Here is a 22,159-nt window from a genome sequence, read left to right as displayed (position 1 = left end):
TCCCTGGGACATGCAGGCACTGCACACACACACACACACACACACACACACACACACACACACACACACACCACGATGGGAGCACAGAGGACCCTCTACCTGAAGGGGCCTGCTGTGAGCATCACAGTGCAGGTGTGAGCCACAGTCCTCGTATTTTTTTACCTCCTGCAGTTCTGCCAAGCCCTGGATGCCTCTGTATAAAGACAGCAGAGGTTTTGTGCCATGAGCTCTAGTCCTCTTAGCAAGACTAGCAGAGGCAATGTTGAATTTCACCGTGAGAACATTTTTCAAGCCCAACTTGAAGGATGGAGGAGTCTCTAACATTTTTTGTGGAAGTGATTAATATTCATTTTCTCAAATTTGAGATCATAGACTTGTGTGTGTGAATGTGTTGGTGTATGAGACACACACACATATATAACACACACACACAGCACAAAATGGGGGAGGCGTTGCTGCTAAAGCTTCAGAACAGAGGCTGTATATATTTAGCTTCTTTCCTCCTCCAGTGTTTGCTTTTGCGTCCATGTTTATGTCATTCATTTACTAATCTTTTGTAGATATTCAGAGAACACCTACTGTGTGCCAGGCAAATTAAAACGAATCAGAGTCATGCTTATTTTTAGAAAAAGAGACCCCTGGGAATCCGTCCTTTGTTTGGCAGAAAAGCAGGGCCATGCCGTGTGGCTGAGCATGTGAGCTGGGGCTAGGCTTCCTGGCTGTGAATCCCGGCCCAGGCTCTTCCTATCTGTGTATCTTTCCCTTGGTTCTCTCATCCCAATACGTGGATAAGAGCAGTCCCCACATCAATAAATTGTTGTCAGGACAAATGAACGAGGATAAAGGGCTTTTCATCGTGTACGTAGAAAGAACTCAATGAATACATAGCTTTACTAGTCTTCCCTTCTCTTTGTCATCTCAAGTCTCCCAGGATCCTCTTTAACAGGCATCCTCATGTTCTTATGGACCAGCTAAGGTGGGGACCAGAGATGAACTGGACAGTGTCTCCTGGGAGCTGGGAGTGCTGAGGTGACACGTCATTGTGGCCACCAGGGAGGGGTAGGTGGTGAAAGAATGAGCTCAGAGATGATCCCATCCCTCTGGCCAACTGGGCAAGGAGTGAGGGTGAGGGACACAGGCTGTGGCCCCGGCCTGTGACTGGGTGGCCTGGCTGGGAGCCTGGCCACCCAATGAGGCATTGCTTCTGTGTCAGAAACTGCAGTCCCTTAAGGAGAGTGTGACCTTCAGAAACACAGAAGGACCCTTCTCCTGCCAACAGGATTATAGGGCGTCAGGGGATGCCCTTGAGAGCTGGTCTGAGCTCCCATTGCTGGGAGAGCCCCAGGTCGGGGAGCCCCATGTGGCCTTTCAGGGCCTGGTAATCAGGACACAGGTCCATGCTGGTGCCCATGGGGGCAAAGGCGCCACTGATAGCGCGCTGTGTGCACATCTGAGCTAGGGCTTCCTGGGGCCACAGTTGCCCCAGGTATTGAAGGTGTGTGGGGAGGAGCCATGTCCCGAGTTCCCTGGGTTGAGGATGAGGGACCCCAAGCTCTGGGCAGAGGGTGAGACAGCTCCCATCAGGGCGGCTCCAATGGGCTGTGAGCTGAGGTCCACTGAGACTTTATGCTGCTCTAAGCCCAGGCCCGCAGTGGCTGATGGGCAGTAGTTGACCCATCCACTGGGTAGGGGGTGCCAGGCACCAGGGGGGCACCCTGGAAGTGTCTGCTGGAGAGAGGTGGGGAGGGGGTATGGGGAGCGAGACCCAGAGGACAGGGAGACCCTGCAGGAGGACCAGCACCAGGGACTCCAGGCCTGAGTTCCTGGTTACTCTTTGTTGGCCAGGCGGCCTCCAGCAGATTATCTCACCCTTCGGGGCCTCAGTTTTCAAATCTGTAAAACAGGGAGAAGAACTGTCCTTCAGCCTCCCTCACTGGGCCTGGTCAGTGTCAGTGAGTCCAGCTGGTATGTCCAGGCTGCTGTGATCCTTGAAGAGAGGTTTCTCCCATGGGGCTGGCTCATTGGCAGGGTCCAGCCAGGCCTTCCCGCTATGTCCCCTGTCTGCCTCCGACTCCTTGTCTCCCCGGGTGAGAGCACCTGGCCGTGTCCCCAGGTTGTCCATCCTCATCACACAGCCAAGGCATGATTTTCAGCAGTCAAGTCCAGGTGAGTTTTGAACTTGCCTGACTCTGATCTCAGCAAACTTCTCAGGCTGTCTCCCCTCCCTCCCCCACCGCCCCTCGCCGTGTCCTGCTGCCTCACATGGGGGTCCTTCTGGGGCCTCACCTTCCCTGACACCCTTCCCTTCAACCAAACTCGCAGACTCCTCAGTTTCCCACGCTGGCCGTCTAGCTGACTGGGAGGCGTTGGCATCCTGGGTAGAAGCCCCTGAGCCTGGGGCCTCTCTCACCCACAACCAGCCCAAAGCTCATTTTCTACAGAGCCCGAAGCTTAAGGTCTGCAGAAAGGGAGATATGCGGGGCTTGTGGCAAGGGCCATGAGGGCCAGAAATTCCTCTGACCCCTTGGACTCTTCTGAGGGCTCTTCCCTGGCCTTGGTTGTGCTGCCCGAGGTTCCACCAGTCACCTCCATCCGCATCCCTCTCCCCGGATTCCTTCCCCGATCCCCATGTCCTACAGGTCCCACTGACACAGGCAGATGCCAGGTCCTGGGTGGGCTTAGGGGGACGCAACTGTGACTGAGACGTGTCACCATCTACAAGGCGCTCATTGGCTGGTTGGTGGGGCAGAGACTGCTTTACATCTGGCCTCCTTCTCGCATCTATGAAATGGGCTTCTCTGGGTTCCTCAGCTGAGCAACGCCAACCATTCTTGTGTTCTTCAGATCTGCCGATGCCAAACCACTGTTCCTCTCCACTGATGAGTATTTACTTAGCTCTTCCTATGTTCCCTGTGCTGGGCTGGGTGTTGGGGGAATTCGCAGGGAGCAAGGCCATTTCCTCATGGAGCTTCTAGTCTAAAGGAGGCCAGAGGAAACCTAAAATGGTGAATGATTATATTCATTAGCGTGGTGACAGTTCCACAATTGTTATCTTGGCTTCTGTCCTGTGGCCCCATGGCTTCTTGGGAAGGTCTGGGTTTGTCCTGTGTGGATGAACCCCATTTGCTTATTTGGATGTTCTCATGCAGCCCCTCTCCCCCGGGGTTCCTCATGGGAAGCACAGAACACAGAAAATGATCTGAGTGACAGTTTTCTCAACTCTGCCCAGGATGGTTCTTAACTAGGACCATTCCGTGTGCAGAGGCGAGAAGTGAATTCACTACATGCGGCCAATGCCTTAAGGCACTGGGCTTTTTTTGTTTTTGTTTTGCTCCTTTGTGACATATTCTAAACTCTGAACATTGGTTTCCCTTGCTTCCTGCCTCTTCTGAACCTTTTATTTTTTAATCTCCCTGCTTGGATTATTTCTTCTATCATTTATTCTCCTGAGCAAGGAAGGAGAAACAGAAACACAGGGCACAGGTGGGTGCTTTCATTACTCATCCACGGTGATAGGTGACAGTTCTGCTTGATTTGAAAGTCTGCTCATGGAGGGGGTGCGATCTAAGATAAAACACATGTTGTCATCTGTAACTCAACCAGGACTTTTTTTCAGGTTAACCATTACCAAGAACATAAAATTCAGTGAATCTCTGCACTCATGCCCCTCCCCCGACAATGGCTGACTTCGTAGCAGAACACAGTTCTCTGTCCAATCTCTCTTAAAGGCAACTATTCCATCCTTCCTTTAAAGTGTTTGAATTTTAGCTTCTTTGATAGATAATACAGGCATATAACCCAAACCTCAGCAAGATGCAAAAGGGCATGGTGGGAAGAGGGTCTTCTGCCATCCTTGAAGCCAAATCTGGCCTCTGTACCCCAACACCGAATTAAATCTCAGAGTTTTGGGTGAAATAGAAAACATAGCGTTATTGCTTTGCCAGGCAAAGGGGGCCACAGTGGGCTAATGCCCTCAAAACTGTCCCCACCTGGAGGAGGTAGTGAGAAGTGTTATAGTTTTGGTTCAAAGAGGGTGTGATCAGCTTGTGGACATTCTTCTGATGGGTTGGTGGTGAGGTAAGTAGGAGTCAGCATCATCAACCTTCAGGTCTAACCAGCCTGGGGTCTGCAGGCTTGTGGGCAGCACACCATCGTTAATCGTTAACTTCTCCCACCTGGCGGGGGTTTCAGTGTCTGCAAAACAGCTCAAAGGTATTGTTGTGTGTTGGGGAACCAGGACCCTGCCCCAAGGCTGCACTATTGTTTCTCTTGACTGTTGGTTTCTCCCTGGTGGCGCATCTCCCCCCTTCCCTAATTAACAACTGCTTGAACTGCCCATTGGAACTCAGAGAAGGTCATAGAGGCTGAATGAAGCCTAGTTTCTGTAATCAAAGAAATTGGGGACACAGAAAGGTTTTTGTGTCCAGGAGCCCCACAGAGTCCTGCTTGGTATCATCCTGGCTTCCCAAGCCATCTTGCTCCCTTCTCCCCAAAAATCACCACCAGCAGCTTCTTCCAAATTCTTTCTTGATTCGGTTCTCCAGGCAACCATGAGTGATGGATTGGAATTGACAGGTGAGATGAAATGAATTGGCTGCCCTGGGTGGTGGGGAAGCCAGGGCTAAAAGGCAGCTGGGCAGATGAAGGCGTTCCGGCTGATGGTGGTGGGGTTCGCAGAATGACAGCAGGAATAAGAGGCTCTGGTGGTGGGTAGCAGCTCTTGGGGCCATTGCTGCACTCCTTTCTCCTTCCTCCCTGGGTGCCTGCCCACTTCTGCAGGGGCTGGACCCTGTCTAGTGTGGGCCAAGGCTGTGGTCCGTAATCACTGTAGCCTGGGAGCTCTCTGCCCCTGGGTGGTGTGCTGGGAGGACACGGAGATAAGCAGGATTTCCTTCCAAAAACGCTGGACCGAGCTCTGGTGCTGAGAGGGGGCTCTGCAGGTGGAAGACAGTGATTTGTTATTGTTATTGTTATTGTTTAACATTCATCAAGTGCCTGTAATGTGTTGGACGACATTGAAAAAGATTCGTGGCTGGTCAAATTAAACTGAGCTCAGAACTGGCCTGGTGCCTCTAGGTTTCTGGCAGAGGCCAAGTTCTGGTTTCTTGTCTTTGTCCATAAGAATGACCTCACAAACCAGAAATGAGAAACCCCCACCAATGCAGCCCTGCTGATAATTCTCCTTAGAAAAGACATTGGTTCTCATCATTTTCTCTACCTCAGGGATACTGTTACCCTCCAGAATGAGAGGACAAGAGAGGCAAGGTCACCCAAAAAGGTGACAAAGCAAATCAGTGCAAATGACATCCGTGAGCCAAACCTATGACATCAGCAAAGCTGGACTTGAGTCCTTCCTTCGCCCTTTCCCTGGTTGGGATGCTCCCTCCCTAAGACACACAGGCTTCTCATTCCCCCTCCCTTTTCAAGACTACCTGCCAGGAAAGGGTTACACACTCATTCATAGTAGAGTAAAGGACTGAGAGCTAACATCGTAGTGCTGATCGTATGTCAGGCACTGTGCTAGGCATTTTTACCTCCATTATTTTCTTTAATACTCCCAACCACCCTTCTATATGAAAAATAGAGAAAAACACCAAAAATTTAAATGTCCTATAATCCCCTGCTATTCTGGGGTAGTGGGCATGATTCTGTGAAGTTAGATAGGAGAGTCCCCTGCCTTCACCTGGGCCATCCTGTCTCATGGTCCAAAGGGATCTCAGGCAGCAGTCTGGACTCGTCCTTCCTGACTTTCACGTGATGCAGATGTATTTATGTCGGTAACAGACATGTCTTTGCAAGCATGTTTGGTCTGCAACTGTTTTTGTCTTGTTTTGTTTTCTTTTTAGCATATATAGACATCCTTCTTTCCAGATCGTTGAATATTGATCTTCTTGATTCTTTTAACTTCTGCTTAGCATTCCAGTGTGTGAATGCAACATAATTTTTCTACCTCTCCCTTATTGTTAATTTGCTTGCTTCAGGTATTATTATTATCATTTTGCTATTACAATGCCTCATTAAACATTTTTTACATATTTTTACATATGTAAAAAATCTTTACATAGCTTTCTGTTGAGTACATTCTTATAAGTGGGTGTGTCTGGACCAGAATTCATCTCCATTTTGATCTTCATAAATACTGCAAAATTAACACCAAAAAGGATGGCACCACTTTCTATTTGCAATTCTATTTCTCCATGACCATGACATTGTTGGATGTTATCATTTTCAAAAAGAAGATCTGCTGGACTTATGAGTGAAAAGTGGTATTTTGTTGAATATACATTTCACTGATCATCTTTTTAAAAACTGAAATATAGTTGATTTACAATATTGTGTTAGTTTCAGGTGTACAGCAAAGTGATTCATATATATATTCTTTCAGACTGTTTTCCATTATAGGTTATTACAAGATATTGAATCTAGTTCCCTGTGCTATATAGTGTCTTTGTTGTCTGTTTTATGTACAGTAGTTTGTATCTGTTAATCCCATACTCCTAATTTATCCCTCCTCCCCCTCCCTCCTTGGTAACCATAAGTTTGTTTTCTATGTCTGTGAATCTGTTTCTGTTTTGTATATAGATTCATTCATATTATTTTTTAGATTTCACATATAAGTGACATCATAAAATATTTGTCTTTCTCTGACTTCACTTAGCATGATAATCTCTAGGTCCATCCATGTTGCTACAAATGGCAATATTTTATTTTTTTATGGTTGAGTAATACGATATATGATTAATATGATAGTAATATGATATATATATATCTCACACATTCTTAAACCAAACATCCATTGATGGCCACTTGGGTTGCTTCCATGTCTTGGCTATTGTAAATAGTGCTGCTATTTACATGAACATTGGGGTGCATATATCTTTTTGAATTAGAGTTTTCGTCTTTTCCAGATATACACCCAATAATGGGGTTGCTGGATCATATGGCAGCTCTATTTTTAGTTTTTTAAGGAACCTCCATATTATTTTTGGTTACCTTTTTGATATGAATTAGAGAATCTTCTCATTTGTCTATTGGCCATTTAAATATCCTCTTCTGTTCGTATCTTCTACCTAGTTTTTCCATAAAGTACTTTTATTATATATTTATTACAGATCTTTTTGTATAAGACATAGAAGCACTTTGAGCATTATAATCTATTTTACTATATTTTTTACTTTTCAAATAAGGTTTTCATTTTGATTCAGTAAAATCTGTTAATTCATTTCAGTTTTCTCTGTTCCTGAGTTTTTATACAATGTACCATCCTTGTTGAATTCTTTGCCCATATTCTTACATTTAAATTAATGCTACAGAAAGCTAGGAAAAATCTGTAGGACCTCAGAGATACCAGTAGATAGAGACTGAGTGACAAAGTGAAAAAGAATGTAACAAAGGAGAAACATAAATTTCACAGGTGTTGCCAAGTGGAAGTCTGGCCAGATTTTGTTATGGGGGAACTTAATGCAAAAAGCCCTCCAGTATTTTCTTACCTTCTCTATTCATCTTTGTGTTTGAAAAGACTGATTTTGGAAAGTGTGGCTTGACTGTTCTAACTGTGAACACCCTGTCTGCCCTCCTCTAGGCTGTGCCACTGTTGTCAAGTCCCGGTGAGAAAAACCCATAAAAAATGCATGGCAGAAGGTGAGTTTCTAGTCACTGAAGGTACTCAAGCGTCTTGATGGGGTTTTTTGTTTGTTTGTTTTGTTTTGTTTTGTTTTTTTGTTTTTGTTTTTTGCGGTATGCGGGCCTCTCACTGTTGTGGCCTCTCCCGTTGTGGAGCACAGGCTCCGGATGCACAGGCTCAGCAGCCATGGCTCACGGGCCCAGCTGCTCCGCGGCATGTGGGATCCTCCCGGACTGGGGCACGAACCCGTGCCCCCTGCATCGGCAGGCGGACCCTCAACCACTGCGCCACCAGGGAAGCCCTCTTGATGGGGTTTTGATAGAGGAAATGGGGTCCCAGGGTCTGATGACTGTAAGCCCCCTTCTAACCCGGGCAGTCTCTGATTCTGGGACTCAGCAGTTGAATATATTAATGGGAAAAACATCATAAAATATGTTTAAGAGTAATAGAACTGGAATCACAGAAGGGGAGTGGGAATCTAACAAATTTTCACTGAAGTGCAAATCCCAACCTGAAGGGAGGGCGCTGGTGGAGAGAGCAACAAGAGTCCTATTTTCGGAGCCTATGGATAATACTTTTTAAAGGCCTAACACAAAGCTGGCATGGAGGCAAGATCCAGGAGTGAAGGAAGACTTCAACCATCTGGGCATCAGCCGGAGTCTCAGGCAGCTAAAAACAGATAACGCCTTGTCTTGTCTTGCTGACAATTTCATCTCCCAAGGGAGAGAAAGCAAAGAGGAAAACTGGTAATTGGGACCAGAAGGAGTCTATTTGGGGTGGGAGAAAACAAGAACCCAAAGGACTGTGGCCCCAGCCTTGGCATCCACCTAGGAGGAAAGAGAAGCTGAGAATGGAGTGGGGTAGTTCATCCACATGTGAGCGGGACCCAGTGCAAAGGGGTTGGAGAGAGGAGGGGTGATTCTTCCCCCCAAAGTGTTAAAAGATGATCCTGGTTACAAGGGCAGGAGCCTCTACATGGCCAGTCTGCTTATGCAGTCGTTAAGCGACCCAGAAAAAAAGAGGTGGAGAAGGCTCGTAAAGAAACCAGTACAGCTACACGGAAGAGGGGAGGAGGAGTGTCTTGGAGTTCTCCAAATAGGACAGACGTGTGTGCACGCAAACTCTGTCACACACCTCCATACATACACACACGTAATTCTTTTAAGGAATTGCCTCACGTGATTGCGGAGCGGGAAAGTCCAAAATCCATAGGTCAAGCCGGCAGATTGGAAGTTCAGGTGAGAGTTGATTCTGCAGTCTTGAGTCCAAATTCTGCAGGGCAGCAGGTTAGAAACTCAGGCAAGGTTCCTATGTTGCAGTCTGGAGGAGAATTCCCTTCTACTTTGGGGAACCTCAGTCTTTGCCCTTAAAGCCTTCAACTGACTGGATGAGGCCCACATACATTATGGAGGGGAATCTCCTTTTCTCAAAGTGTACTGATTTAAATGTTAATCTCATCTAAAACTACTTTCCCAGTGACATCCAGACGGGTGTTTGACCAAACAATGGGGCACCATAGCTTAGCCCCGTTGACACATAAGTAACCATAGCAAGGAGCATGTAGCCAAGGGCCAATTTAACAGCACCACCCCGCCACAGGATGAATCCCAGGAAAGCTAAGTTGGAAATGGCTGAAGGGCCATCTAGACACCATGGTGGGGACACTGAGAATTAGTGGGTGGCCAGTGGAGGGGGCACCGTGTATAGCAGGATACAGATTGCTTGTCTTCTGTCTTTGCTGAGGAGAAGTATCTCTAACTTGGATAGGGAAAACTTAAGTGTATAAGAGAGATCTGATACCACATAAGATGATGAAAGTTACTGATCTATTTCCGATGCACTGTTGAGTTGAGAACCCTCAGCTTCAGCTTGTGTGTAAGAATAACTGAAGATTTGGGAAACAGGACCTTTTTTGTTTGTTTAAATTATGTTTCACTAATATTACACAGTCATGAATTTATCCTAAGGGAGTAATCATGGATATGTCCGAAGATTTCGCTGCAAAGCATTGTGTATAATAGTAAGACAGGCAGAGAACCTAAATATCTCAATAAAAGGATATTAAGTGAATAATTATGGGATATTGTCACAAAGGAATACTATACTATGCAACCATTAAACGTGATATGAAGATTTCTTAATGAATGGATGTTGTTTACAACATTTGGTCAAATAAAAAAGCAGGTTATTAAAAAAAAAGAGAGAGAGATAACTGAGGCTGAAGATAAGAAGAGAGACCCGAGCACCTTGAAATCTACCAGCTTCTAGGCTGAGACCTGTTACAACTCAGGGTGCTGGAATTTTCTGGAGATGTGTTTGATGAACTCCTGTTGAGAATTTAGAGAGATCACAGAAAGCCAGAGGGGATGAGAGGGATGCAGGCTAGCATTCGGCTTTTCATGCAGGGAACATACTGGATATAAACTGTTAGCCAAATTCTAAAATAAATTACAACCCAAATTGCTCAGAATCTAAATTCTGAGCATTTAGAAATAAAGGTTGAAGAGGGTGGAGCCAGCCTGGGGTAATAGGTTTGAGATGTATCACCTCCTGTGCATATGGACTCCTCACCCCAGCCCTGGGCACGGGGCTGCCTTCATTTATTCCCCTTGGTATCCCTTCTGGGAGCTGAGCACAGTCAGAGGGCAAAGGCACAGTCAGAGCCCAAGATCCCACAGCTGGAAATACAGGATCCAGGACATCAGTGGAGCTTGTGTTCTTTCTCTTACTCTATAGCAGGGCTGGCAAACTATGGCCATGGGCTGAATCCAGCCCCCCGGCTATTTCTGTATGTTCTGTGAGCTAAGGATGAATTTTTTAAATGGTTGGGAAAAAGAAATATTTTGCGACATGTGAAAATGATATGAAATTCAAATTTTGGTGCCCATAAATAAAGTTTTGTTGGAACACAGCCATGCCCTTTGTTTATACACTGTCTATGGCTGCTTTGGGGTGAGAAGAGTGGAGCTGAGTAGTCGTGACAGAGACCGTCTGACCTGCAAAACCTAAAATATTTACTCTCTGGCCCTTTACAGAAGAAGTGTGCTGACCCCCATTCTCCATCTCTCGGTCAGTCCTTCTAGGGCTCCTATGTTAACAGTTACTGTCCCACCAGAGAACATCTATGAAAACATGTCGGGGGACTTCCCTGGTGGTCCAGTGGTTAAGACTCCAAACTTCCACTGGACGAGGCGTGGGTTCGTTCCCTGATCGGGGAACTAAGATCCTGCATGCTGAGCGGCATGGCCAAAATAAAATAAAATAAAATAAAATAAAATAAAGCATATGTATTTAAAAAATGTCAGAACCTGGGAACAAAAATATAAAAAGCATTTTTGATATCGGAGTAGCTTGAGGGAGGTGACACCATGGAGCACAGGAAGACAAGACAGGTGGCATGATGGAACATTCTGGGATTTATTCTAGTCTTTTAGACTATGGGCCTGGCTTTCAGTAAGGCCTTTGCAAAGTCTCTCATGATATCCTATGAATCTAATAGCGAAAATGTGGATTTGATGATAAAAATTAGATATATGTGTCCTGGCTGATCAACTGTTTTGGAAGGATTTGGTTAATGAATTGCCGCCATCCTAAGGTCTCTAGTACTGTGCTAGGGGGTCATGTCTTTGAGCCTGTCCTAGCTAGCATTTACATCAAATTGGATAAAGACACAGAGAGCACGGCTATCTAGTCCAAAGCAAAGTAAGACTGGGCCTGTTAGCAGTTCAAGTCAGAAGTCTGGGAGTTTCACACCAACAAGGAGGAGATTATAAACCACGAGTGTGATACCATGCAAGACTAAGAAGAGAAGTGTGTGCTCAGAGCATGAGACACCCCAGAACTTGCAGTGCATTAGATAGATGTGCTGGGAGCTTCATGTCCCGTCCCAGCTCCACATTGTAGGAGAGAAATTTGCAAGTGAAGTGACCGGGGAGAAGCTTGGCCAGGGTTATAGGTTATAGGTCTCGGAACGATATCACATGAGGAATAGGAGAAGGCATGAGGGCTATTTGGCTTGAGGAAGAGAACTTAAATAGAGCATCATCTTAGTTGGTTCTCCAGGAATAGACTGTGAGACAAGGATTGGGTGTACGTGCTTTATTTGGGAAGTACAGAAACCCTGGAAGGGGCGTGGAGAAGGGAGACAGTGAAGGGAAGGCAACCAGTAATGGGTGTTATCCAGCCAGCTCCCACTGTGGGTATCTGAGGGCTTAATTCTGCAGAGAAACTGGGAAATGGCATAGAACATAGATCTCAGTGACCCCTAAGCGCTGGGGGCTCTGGGGCATCTGTCTTTGACTGAGGGCTGTGTCCAGGGGTCTCTCCAAGGCTTCAGAGAGAGCCTCAGACTTAGAGATGGGACACTGGTAGTTGGAAGGCTCTATGGGCATGGTACCAACACATGTGCTACAGGCATCAGAACTGTCCTCAGATGTTTGAAGGGCTGTGACGTGGGTGAGAATTACAGGAAGCAGATGTGTGGTGAAGGGAAAGAGGTCTTTTCTAACAGTTGGAGATCCATGAATTGGTGACATCACAAGGCAGTGCAGCCCCCAGCAGCAGGGCCTGAGGGGCCAGATCTGGGAAACAATGTGGAGACATTCTGGCTTTGAGCTGAGTGTTGAGAAGAATGACACACTGTCCCTTTCTGGGTCCAAGATGCTCTCATTTTATGAATGAAATTCTAATGGACATTGGAGCAATGGGTAGTGGGTGATGAGCCTGGTGGTGATGGAGAAGGGTTGGAGGTCTGTGAGATCACGCTGTGCACACTGTCCCCCATGCTCCCTGGGCTGGGGACAGCCCTGGATAAGAGGTGGGGGAACTGCAGGCTGATTCCCATCCAGGGCTTTGATCCTCTGGTTCCCTGCATCAGCCCTGGTGAGCAAAATTGAACCACAATTGAAGAGTTCAAAATCAGCCCCTCGGGCAAAAAAATTAATGCAGGAGACAGTGTGGGATCCTGCATGCCTGCCAGCCCAGTGGCCCTTCAGCTTTGTTTCTGAGGCCTTGGGGCCCTGGGGCTCGGTACCCCTTCACGCCTTCCCTCCCAGGCCCTCTGAGCTGGAGCTCAGCCGCTCACGACAGAGGCAGCTCATTATTTTGCTGCAGTTGACTTGAAACCTGAAATCAATTGGGTATCAAATATGCAGGCCTCAGTTTGATACCGTTTTTTCAAAGGTGCAATACGTTCAGAAATGACATTGCATTTCCTAATTATGAAATTCTGTCGTTGCCGCTCAGTCTAGGATGACTTGGCTGCAGGGTTTTCTCTTTCTTTCTTCTTCTTTTTTTTTTTTTTTTTTTTTTAGGGTTTAGCACACACTACGATTACTTTAAAATTGCTTTGGAAGAATATGTTTCATCAGTGAACTACGTGCGTGCTTATTACCGAAGTTTGGAGGCAATTTGAGAGGAAGGATAAATTAGCACAGACTCTGGAGGCCTTGGAAAGCATGCCCGCCCTGGTCCCCACCACTGGCTTCTTATCACATCTAAAGACCTTTCACTGTCAGCGCCTCCAGGCTCTCCTGCCCTCCTCACTCACGGGGCACGGGGCAAGATCCTGAACTATTTGGGGGTTGGAAGGGGATACTGGGGAAACCCCTGCCCCACATCAGAACTGGGGAACAGCTGTGGGGAAGGATGGAGAAGAGGCAGGAAGTTAAGGGCTCCCTGAAAGCCAGGGTCCCTCTCACCCCATGAGCTCCGCAACCAGAAGAGCTGCTGCTATAGATCCTGGAGCTCCTGGGAAGCCGACGCTTTGTTTGCTCGGGAACATGGATGCCTCTGTGGGCAGTGGGACTGTGGAGTGTGTTCCCAATGTTTAAAAAGTAGTCCAGAGCCAATCACTGACACATGCCATGGCACGGTGAATCTGCAGAATGTCATGTTGAATGAGAGAAGCAGACACAAAAGGCACAGGCTACATGATTCCACTGACATCACTGTTCCAGAACAGGCATAATGCATCCATGGGGATAGATATCAGAACAGTGGTGCCTCTGGAGAGGAGGAGATTGACCAAAAAGTGGCATGAGAGAACATTCCGGGCTGATGAGAATGTCCTCTATCCTGATTGGGGTGTTGGTAAATGAACGTATAGATCTGCTCAAATTCACCAAACCGTATGCTTAAAAAAAAAAAATCTTGTGGTGACTTAATACTACTTAGGTGATGTACAATCGATAGAGACTTCCAGGCAGTTGTAGCCCACCCCAGATGCCACCTGGTGACTCCACTCTCAGGACGGCATAGCCTCACGGGTTTACACTTTCTGTTAAGAAATAGAGTCACAGTGGCTATCCATCCCAGCTTGGGGCTCTGCCCTGTTATCCTAGCCACAAGCGAAATACTCAAATACTGCCCCACTCTCTGGGGAAGCAGCCTTGCTTTCTGAGAAATATATGCCACCTGCAGCCCACACCATCCCTGTGCTGGCAAGGACGGGACTGGCAGGGGGCAGGGGTAGCACAAAGTCAAATGCTAGAGGACAGATGCTGATAACACGTGGTAGCCTCTGGGGCTGGGGTGAGGGGACCACCTCATTCGTACGAGGTGCTGCTTCCCAAGGAGTTTCTTCCTTCCTTTCTTTTTTATTTATTTATTTATTTATTTATTGGTAACAAAGACCTCTTCATATTGGCGAATTATGAATATGCAGAAAAGGTGGTGTGAGACCACTCCATGTCTCTGAACTGAGGCCAGTTTAATTCCTAGGGCTCTAGTCCCTGGTACTTTTCCTGCATTTTCAGCAGCACCTGAAATAGATTTCACTTCATATGAAATGCAAAACACTGCAGAGTAGAAAGCTCACCCTGGTCTGTGATCCAGGCGAGCGTTCTCAAGCCTGGTGTTGATAGTTTTTTCACCCTGTCTTCAAAATACCGCCTTGCTAAGCCCACAGATGGGGATCATAGGATAAGTAGATGCATAATATATTACCCAAAATATTCCACTAGGCATCTTCTCTTACAGGTCAGGAGGACTTGCAAATGGAGTCTTCTAGGTCACCGCATTTCCATCAGAGAGACATTCTCTCTCATAATTAAGATTATGTCAGCATTTCCATTACAGAACCTGGTGGTGAAATCCACTCTGAAGTGGGGTTTGGTTTGAAAGCTCTTGGTCTTGGAGAAAACGCTCTTTCTCTCTCTCTCTCTGACAATGGCCGTATAACACTTTTCCCTTTAGAAATTAGAAAAAGAAAAATGCACAGGGAGTCAGGAGCAGCGGGGCTGGCTGTTGGTCAAGGGGTTGGGTGGAGGAGGTTGGCCTCAGTCCCACTGTCTCCTGGACGGTGGCACGTGCAGTGGGAGAGGTCTCTGAGTCCCAGCTGGTGTTCCCCAGACTGTCCTCTGTTGAGCCTCTCTATCAGAATCACCTGGGCACTACCTGTCTTAAGGAAGTGCAGATTCTTGCCCTCCTATGGCATAGCATACCTGCTCCATCAGCCCACCCGCCCCGCCCACACAGATGGTCCAGCATGGGGCCTGGGAATCTGCATTTGCAACTAGGTTCCCAGATGATTCTTCTTCCAGGAAAGGTGAAGCCTCCTAATCTAGGTTTTGCTGCTTTGTTGCTGGTGGCCTTGGCCAAACATCTCCACCTGGTGATGCCTTGTACCCTTATTTATAAGTAACAGCTAATATTTATTGAGTGCTTACCATGTGTCAAGCATGTTCTAAGAGTGTCTCATGACTTAGCTCATCTAATGTTCACAGCAGCCCTGTAAGATTGGCAGTATAATTATCTCCATTTTTAGGATGAGTTGGAGACACAGAGAGGCTAAGTAAGTTTCCCAAATAACACAGCGAGTTGAGTGGCAGACCTGGGCTTTGAGATCCAGTCTGGGTCTGCCATGCTGTGCTGCTCCTTGGAGGATAATTATAATTCTCACCATCCTGGAGTGTGAGGGGCAAATGAAGTAGAGAATGTCAAACTGCTCTGTGGCCTGTGTGATTTTTTTTAGGGTATTTTGACCTCAGGTTCTCTGAACCCTGGGTCCATGCCTCCTCCTGGTTTCCTATTTGGGATGGTCCTGGCTCTTCACAGTCTCCAATCATCCTCCCTCTCCCTTCCTGGTGCTACTTGAATCTTTGATTTGTGAACAGCTAATCTCACCAGCTAATTTACACTCAAATGTTAATAAACGACAATAGCCTAATGCGTTTGCTTTTCTCAGATAACACACTTTCATTTTAGCTGAAGTTTTAACTCAGAATTTCCTAATCTGCTGACACTAGGGATCCCCCTCCCTCTCTTTCTCCTTACCAGCCCCACGTTCTATGAGATGTTTCTGAAAGAAGCAAACTTTGTAGGAAATGGATCCACACATGCATGCATCTTTATACTTTAAAAAACAAAAGAGAATTTGTGGGCGTTATTTCTGTGTCTTATTTGAAATCTTGAAAATTTCATAAGAAACCCTGCTCATTGCCATCTGAATGGGTCACCAGATGTCTGGAGACCCCTTGTAAGAACGATTGTCTCTCCCCAAGGTCCACACAGCCCAGCAAAGTGGGATCTGTCAGGGTGGGGCGGGGAGGGTACAAGTGTGTGACAGGCGATGTCCTGCTCTGTCTCTGGGTCAGGCTGGCCCTGCTGCTCAGGACCTTTCCCCCAAGAAGCTGATGAGAAGGTGAACAGTAGTCTCACTAAGAGGGCAGAACTGTGCGTGGAGCCCATGGGGATGGGATGGGGTTGCTGCCCGGGGGGAAGCGGGCAACACACTTGGAAGTTGCTGGGAAAGGTGAGTGTATTTGCCTGAGGGTCATCACAGCCCCTCACCCTTGTGTGTGAAGCTTGTATTTTCCCCTGTTTTATTAATGGATGTATTCTCTGGGCTCAGTATACATACCGGACACGCTCAGGGGCTTAATTGCTCTGGCACGTGAATGACTCCAGGGCCTCTGGAGCGTCTGTGCTGCCTCTACCTCCGCCCTCCGCCCTCCCCCCTCCCCCCCATTCACTCTCCTCCAGTCACACTGGCCTTGGACTCATCAGCCATACTCCTGCCTTGGCCCTGTAGCTGGTCTCTCTCTTAGGCTTTTGGTATTGAAAGTCTTACATCTTAGGCTTTTTGTACTGAAACCTCTTGGTCCTGGGCAAATTGAGGCCGTTGATCATCCTACATCTCTCTGGAACATGCCTCTCCAACATTCCTACCAGCCAAAGCCCTTCATTCCCATCAGGATTTTGCTTAACTCTTGCTTTCTCAATGAGGCCCACTGCTTTCTACCCTCACCACCCCATTTCCCTAGAATTAAGCACCCTGGGGGCAGTCTATCTTGTTTCTGACTTAGCCCAAGGGCCTAGAACAGTGCCTGGCATATAGTTGATGCTCAATAAATATTGAATGAATGAATGAGCACTCACATTTTCTCTGCAGATGCTACTAGGTACCATGGGGGGATTAAAAAAAAGCATTAACTACAATCCTTGCTTTTAAAGAATTGATAATCTAGTGAGAGCAATACAGCAAGAAGTTAAGTCTTTCTCATCTGAAAAAGGTTCATCCTTTATCCTGAAGCCCACTCTTGATATAATCTAATTCCCTCCACCTTTGGTCTCTATATAAACTTTGTGAAAGGATGGGCTCCTTGAATTGTAGCCATTTCTTCACCGCCCATCTAATCCCACACCATTTGACTTTCACTTCTGCTCCATTGAAATCCTTCTCTTTAAAGCCCCTGATGACCTCTTTATTGGCAGATCAGTGTCTAGCTCTTATCCTTAGGCTGCTGAACCCTCAGCCACATCTGCCTGAACTGGATGCTTCCTCCTTCATCAAGTGCTTCCTTCTCTTGATTTCATTGTATCTCCCGTGGAAACTGTTTCTTTTGTAGGTCCCTGATCCTCTCCGCACTTCCCAAATGTTGGTTCTTTCTGAGGGTTCTGTCCTTGGGCTGTTCCCTATTCCTTCTACACTCTCCCTAGGTGACCTCAGTCACCCTCAGGGTTTCAACGGTTTTATATTCCTGATCCCCACACCTCTGTCCCCAGCTCAAATCTCACCTCCAAACTTCAGCCTCAAGGACACTGTCTACTTTGTATCTCCCCTTGGATGGCATCCAGGCGCCCCCTGCTGGCCACATCCCAACAGAACCAAACACCAACCACTCCTAACATGCTCCGTTTCCTATTTCCCTGATTTGATGGCACCACAATTTAGCTAGTCTGTCAAGCTGGAAAAGTGGGAGTCATCCTTGACTTCTCTGTTTCCCTCACCCCACCCCCCTGCCGTATTCAGTAAATCAGCAAGTCCCATAAATTTTACTTCCAAAACAGTTTTCAAATATGTCATTTTTACTGTATACCGACAACCAACCTCTCCCCCTTTCCCCACTGAGGTTTACTTCAGCAGTGTCCTAACAGGTCCCTTGCCTCTGCTCCTGTACCCTCAAGTCCATTCTCCGCAGTGTTGTCATTCTTTCCCTATCGAACACCTATCATGTGCCAAGCATGGTGATATGTGCTAGGGATACAACAGTGAAAAAGACAAAGACCCTATTTTCATACGTCAGCAGGATCCATGTAACTAATAAATCTCACACTGGCCCTCTCTGGCTTACAACCTTCTGACATGTTTCAATCCTTATCCCAATTATTCTTTGCATGCTTTCAGTCATGAATTCCTTTTAAAATCTGATAAAAGCTGAATTCATACAGAAAACTTTGCTGACAGCTTCAGGGGAGAGGACGCTGGACCCTGAAGGCCAGGCTTCAAGAATCCTTGACTTTGGGATTAGCAGATGCAACCTATTATATATAGGATGGATAAACAACAGGGTCCTACTGTATAACATGGGGAACTATATTCAATATCCTGTGATAATCCATAATGGAAAAGAGTATGAAAAAGAATATACATATATATAACTGAATCACTTTGCTGTGCAGCAGAAATTAACACAACATTGTAAATCAACTCTACTTCAATAAAATTAAAAAAAAAATCCTTGACCTGCACAGTCAAGTGTAAGCCTTTTTGAATAATACACATAGCCCTCCATGGCCTGGCCTTGCCTGTAATCATGTCCACCTGGCTCACTCTTTGGTGTCACAATGACATGGACCTTCCTGAAGCTCCTCACATGAGTCATCTATTCACCTGGTGACCATTTATGAAGAACCAAATTCCTTAGACTGAGTCACCAAAAGCACAGAGGTGAAAAAGAATGTGATGTGGGCTTTACATTCTCTGTGCCTTTCTCTTACTTCAGCTGTGCCCTCTCGTGGTGCCCCTCTGGTCCTTCCCTGCAAACTCACCATTGCTCACTTTAAAATTCAACTCAGGCATCTTTCTTCCTGTAAGACTCTCCTAAATGTAACCTCTGTCTTCAGATTGGATTCCTTCTCTGGGTTCATGTATCTGCAAATGTCTGTTTCCCTGCCCTAACACATTATATGGTAATTTTTTGTTTCTTTGGCTGTTTCTGGAACTAAATTAGCTTTTAAAGGACAGGAACAGTTTTGTTCTTGAATACTTTATCCTTCGGCGCCTGTTTCAATTTGGTATTCAATAAATACTTGTGGAATGAGTGAATGAATGAATGAATAAGGATAGAAACGCGGTATCAAGACCACCAAGGTAGGCGTTTTGTTCTTTACAAAACGCTGGCCTAGGCGTTTTGTTCTTTACGGAGTAGCTCATGGGAGAGCCACTGGAAGTGTTGGGCAGAGGATGATAAGGTAAAAGTGAGTCTTTGTGACAGCAAATCTGGCAATGGCTTCTGCCAAGGGCAGGATCTAAGTACCAAATAGGCAACGTGGAGGAGGGGAGGAGGTCTGCTGGAAGGGCTGGGCTGGGGGCTCTGGCACCAGCTGTGCCACTTTTTAAGCTGTGCTTTACTTACTAGGTACCTCCCTCTCCCAGTCCTAGTTTCTTCACCTGTTAATTTAGGAGGTTTAATTGGATGTGCTCTGGGCGCCTGTTTTATGTTTCTGGGTCTTTCCTGCTTGATGGCGCCTCTCTGTTGCAGACCAAAACCTGCGGCTTCTTTAAGAGCCCGCGATTCACAACGCTCGCACTAGAAATGGCCCCTGGAGGCCACCGTAGCCACCTCGTGCCTCGTTCATTTGGACGCCTGAAGAGAGAACTCAAACTAGGAAGGCAGTGGACGGTGTGTCAGGGTTGATAGGGATCTCAGATGTCACCAGGGCTTTGACTGCTGGATAATTAGGCCCCAAGCGACGGCTGGCTACATCCCCAGCCCCTAGGTGTCCCGCGTCAACTTGGCTCTGGCTCCCTCGTTTTCTCTCCTTGGTTAGAGAGACGGCTGCTGGCTGGGATCTTCCTGTGAGGATCGGCGCCTTATCAGACCTGGACAAGGTCCCTCAGAAGGAACCCCGTGCAGGTGAGAGGGGCCAGTGTGTGCCCACTTGCTGCCTCTGACAGGTTGCGGCTCCGCGGCTGCTGCACACACCCCACGTCCCGGCAGGAGGCGGGGACCTGAGGGGGATGGCGTGAGCACCCCTCCCCCTGCGCCCGTGCATGGATGGCCTTGCTGGGGTGTCACGGGTGTCGTCCGAGGGCTTCACAACAACCCCGGCGGCTGGTGCTTCTGCCTCCCTTGAGAAATGAGGGACTCAGACCCAGAGAGGTTCAGGAACTTGCTCAGGCCTCAGAGCAGTATTCGTTCGCCCCAGGGCTTGTAACTCCACAGCCTGTAGTCGGTCTAACCACACAGGTGTAGAGAATTGGCCCTTCCAGCCTGTAAGTCGCCCACACTGGTACTTTTTACATACTATTGCGGAAAAATGGGGGAAGCTTGGAATCCAAGGTGTGGGTTTGAGTCCTGGCTCTGCCTGCCATTTGCTGTGTGACATTGGGAAGTGACTCCACACCTGTGAGCTTCGTTTGCGTTATCTACAAAATAGGGGTGATACCACTTACCGTACAGCCTTGTCGTGAGGAAGAACTGGGGTGACACGCGTGGGTCCCAGGCTTCTCTGGAAGTGGCAGGACCACTGCCGAAGGAAGAGGCTAGGGGCTCTCCAGAGCGCCTGCCTCTGTGGGGCACCTCCAGTGTTCCCTCAAGTGGGACTGAAAGGCGTCAGGGGCTGGGTTGCAGGTGGAAGGGAGGATGGTGGGAGTCACGTGCTTGGAGACAGCGGCTGGGGATTGAAGCCCAGGGCCAGCACTTGCTGGCCGTGAGTCTTCGTGCAATTAACTCAACACCTCTGCACCCCAGTACCTGCATCTGTGATTCTCCATGTACCCCGCAGGTTGTCATACAGATTTTAAAAGGAGGGGAGAATAAAAGGGTGAATAAAAAGACTGAGGCCATATAGGTTTTTAAAAACTGGCTTAGGATTTTTTTTTTTTCCTGATTTGTGAATATATTGCTGTGAAAAGTCTTAGGGACAGAATTAAACTGTATTTTGGTATAATTTGATGAATAATCTTTGTTTCAGAGACTCACAGCACTTTGGAATTCTGCAAAAAAAAAATCTAGGCTGTTTGATCACTGTTGATAAGGAATCCTCTTAATTCTTTTCTACTAGTGTCAGTTGCAAGAGGCTGTAGGTAGAGATTGTGACAAAAGCAGCCAGGAAAAGCAGAACCTTCTCTGTCCCTTATAAGTATTTTGAACACGTCCATAGAAAATATCTTTACCTGTTGACTCTCATTCCCCAACAAGGACAAACACTCTTCCTCTCATGAATGCCTTTTTCTTTCTGTTTCAATATTAATTCTCTCCATGGTGCCCTTTTCTCGAGACCAAAGTAAGTGTTTGCTTGATATAAATAATGACACAGTACATGGTCCTGGATGAACACAGAACACCAATTCAGGCCTGATGTTTTCCTATTATTTATTGTGCTGTCAGCACAGCTTCTCAATTGGATCCTGGTCTTAAATCAGGGATCCCATCAGAGAACCTAATGTGAGAGAAAACCAGATGCACTAGGAGCCTGCTTTATTTATCCTCTCTGGCTTGTCAAGCAATCAGAAAACGGAGACTTGACATTAAAGGGTATGTACTGAATAACTGTCTGGTGGTCAATGATACTGTGATGTGGTGGAATACCAGCTTCTGCCGATGCTCCTCCGAGCAGGTCTGTACTCTAAAGGAGTCAGACCCACACCCCTGTGTCTAATAAGACATTTAGCATTTAGAACATACAGCTAGACCGTTCTCAAGGCATTTAAAGTTTCATTTTGAGTCTTATGGGAAATGCAAAAGGGTCAAGGAATTAAGAGAGTTGTTTGAGCTTTGAAGGGGACTCAGTGGGTTAAATTTCACTGGGGCTTTGCTTGGAATACCTGGGTTTGGTATGGGACAGTCCCCTGATGAGCTGCGTCTGGGTCAGGTGGGTGTTATTCAACACACGCATGTACTGAGTGCTAACTATATGCCAGGGACTGGGCTGCATTCTAGAGATGGATGCAGAGGTCAAAAACCCTTGGTCCCTGCCCTAAAGGACCTATGCTCTCAAGAGAGATGGGCAAAATAAATGATTGTAGGTTCTAGGTGAGGCTTCTGCTGGGCTCCCTGTGAGGGTAACTGGAAGACCTGTTGGACTTTG

Source organism: Hyperoodon ampullatus (genome assembly GCF_949752795.1).
Source record: "Hyperoodon ampullatus genome assembly, chromosome: 3".
NCBI classification, from domain to species: domain Eukaryota; kingdom Metazoa; phylum Chordata; class Mammalia; order Artiodactyla; family Ziphiidae; genus Hyperoodon; species Hyperoodon ampullatus.
The sequence above is the reverse complement of the archived record's forward strand: the minus strand, read 5'-3'. Positions refer to the sequence as shown.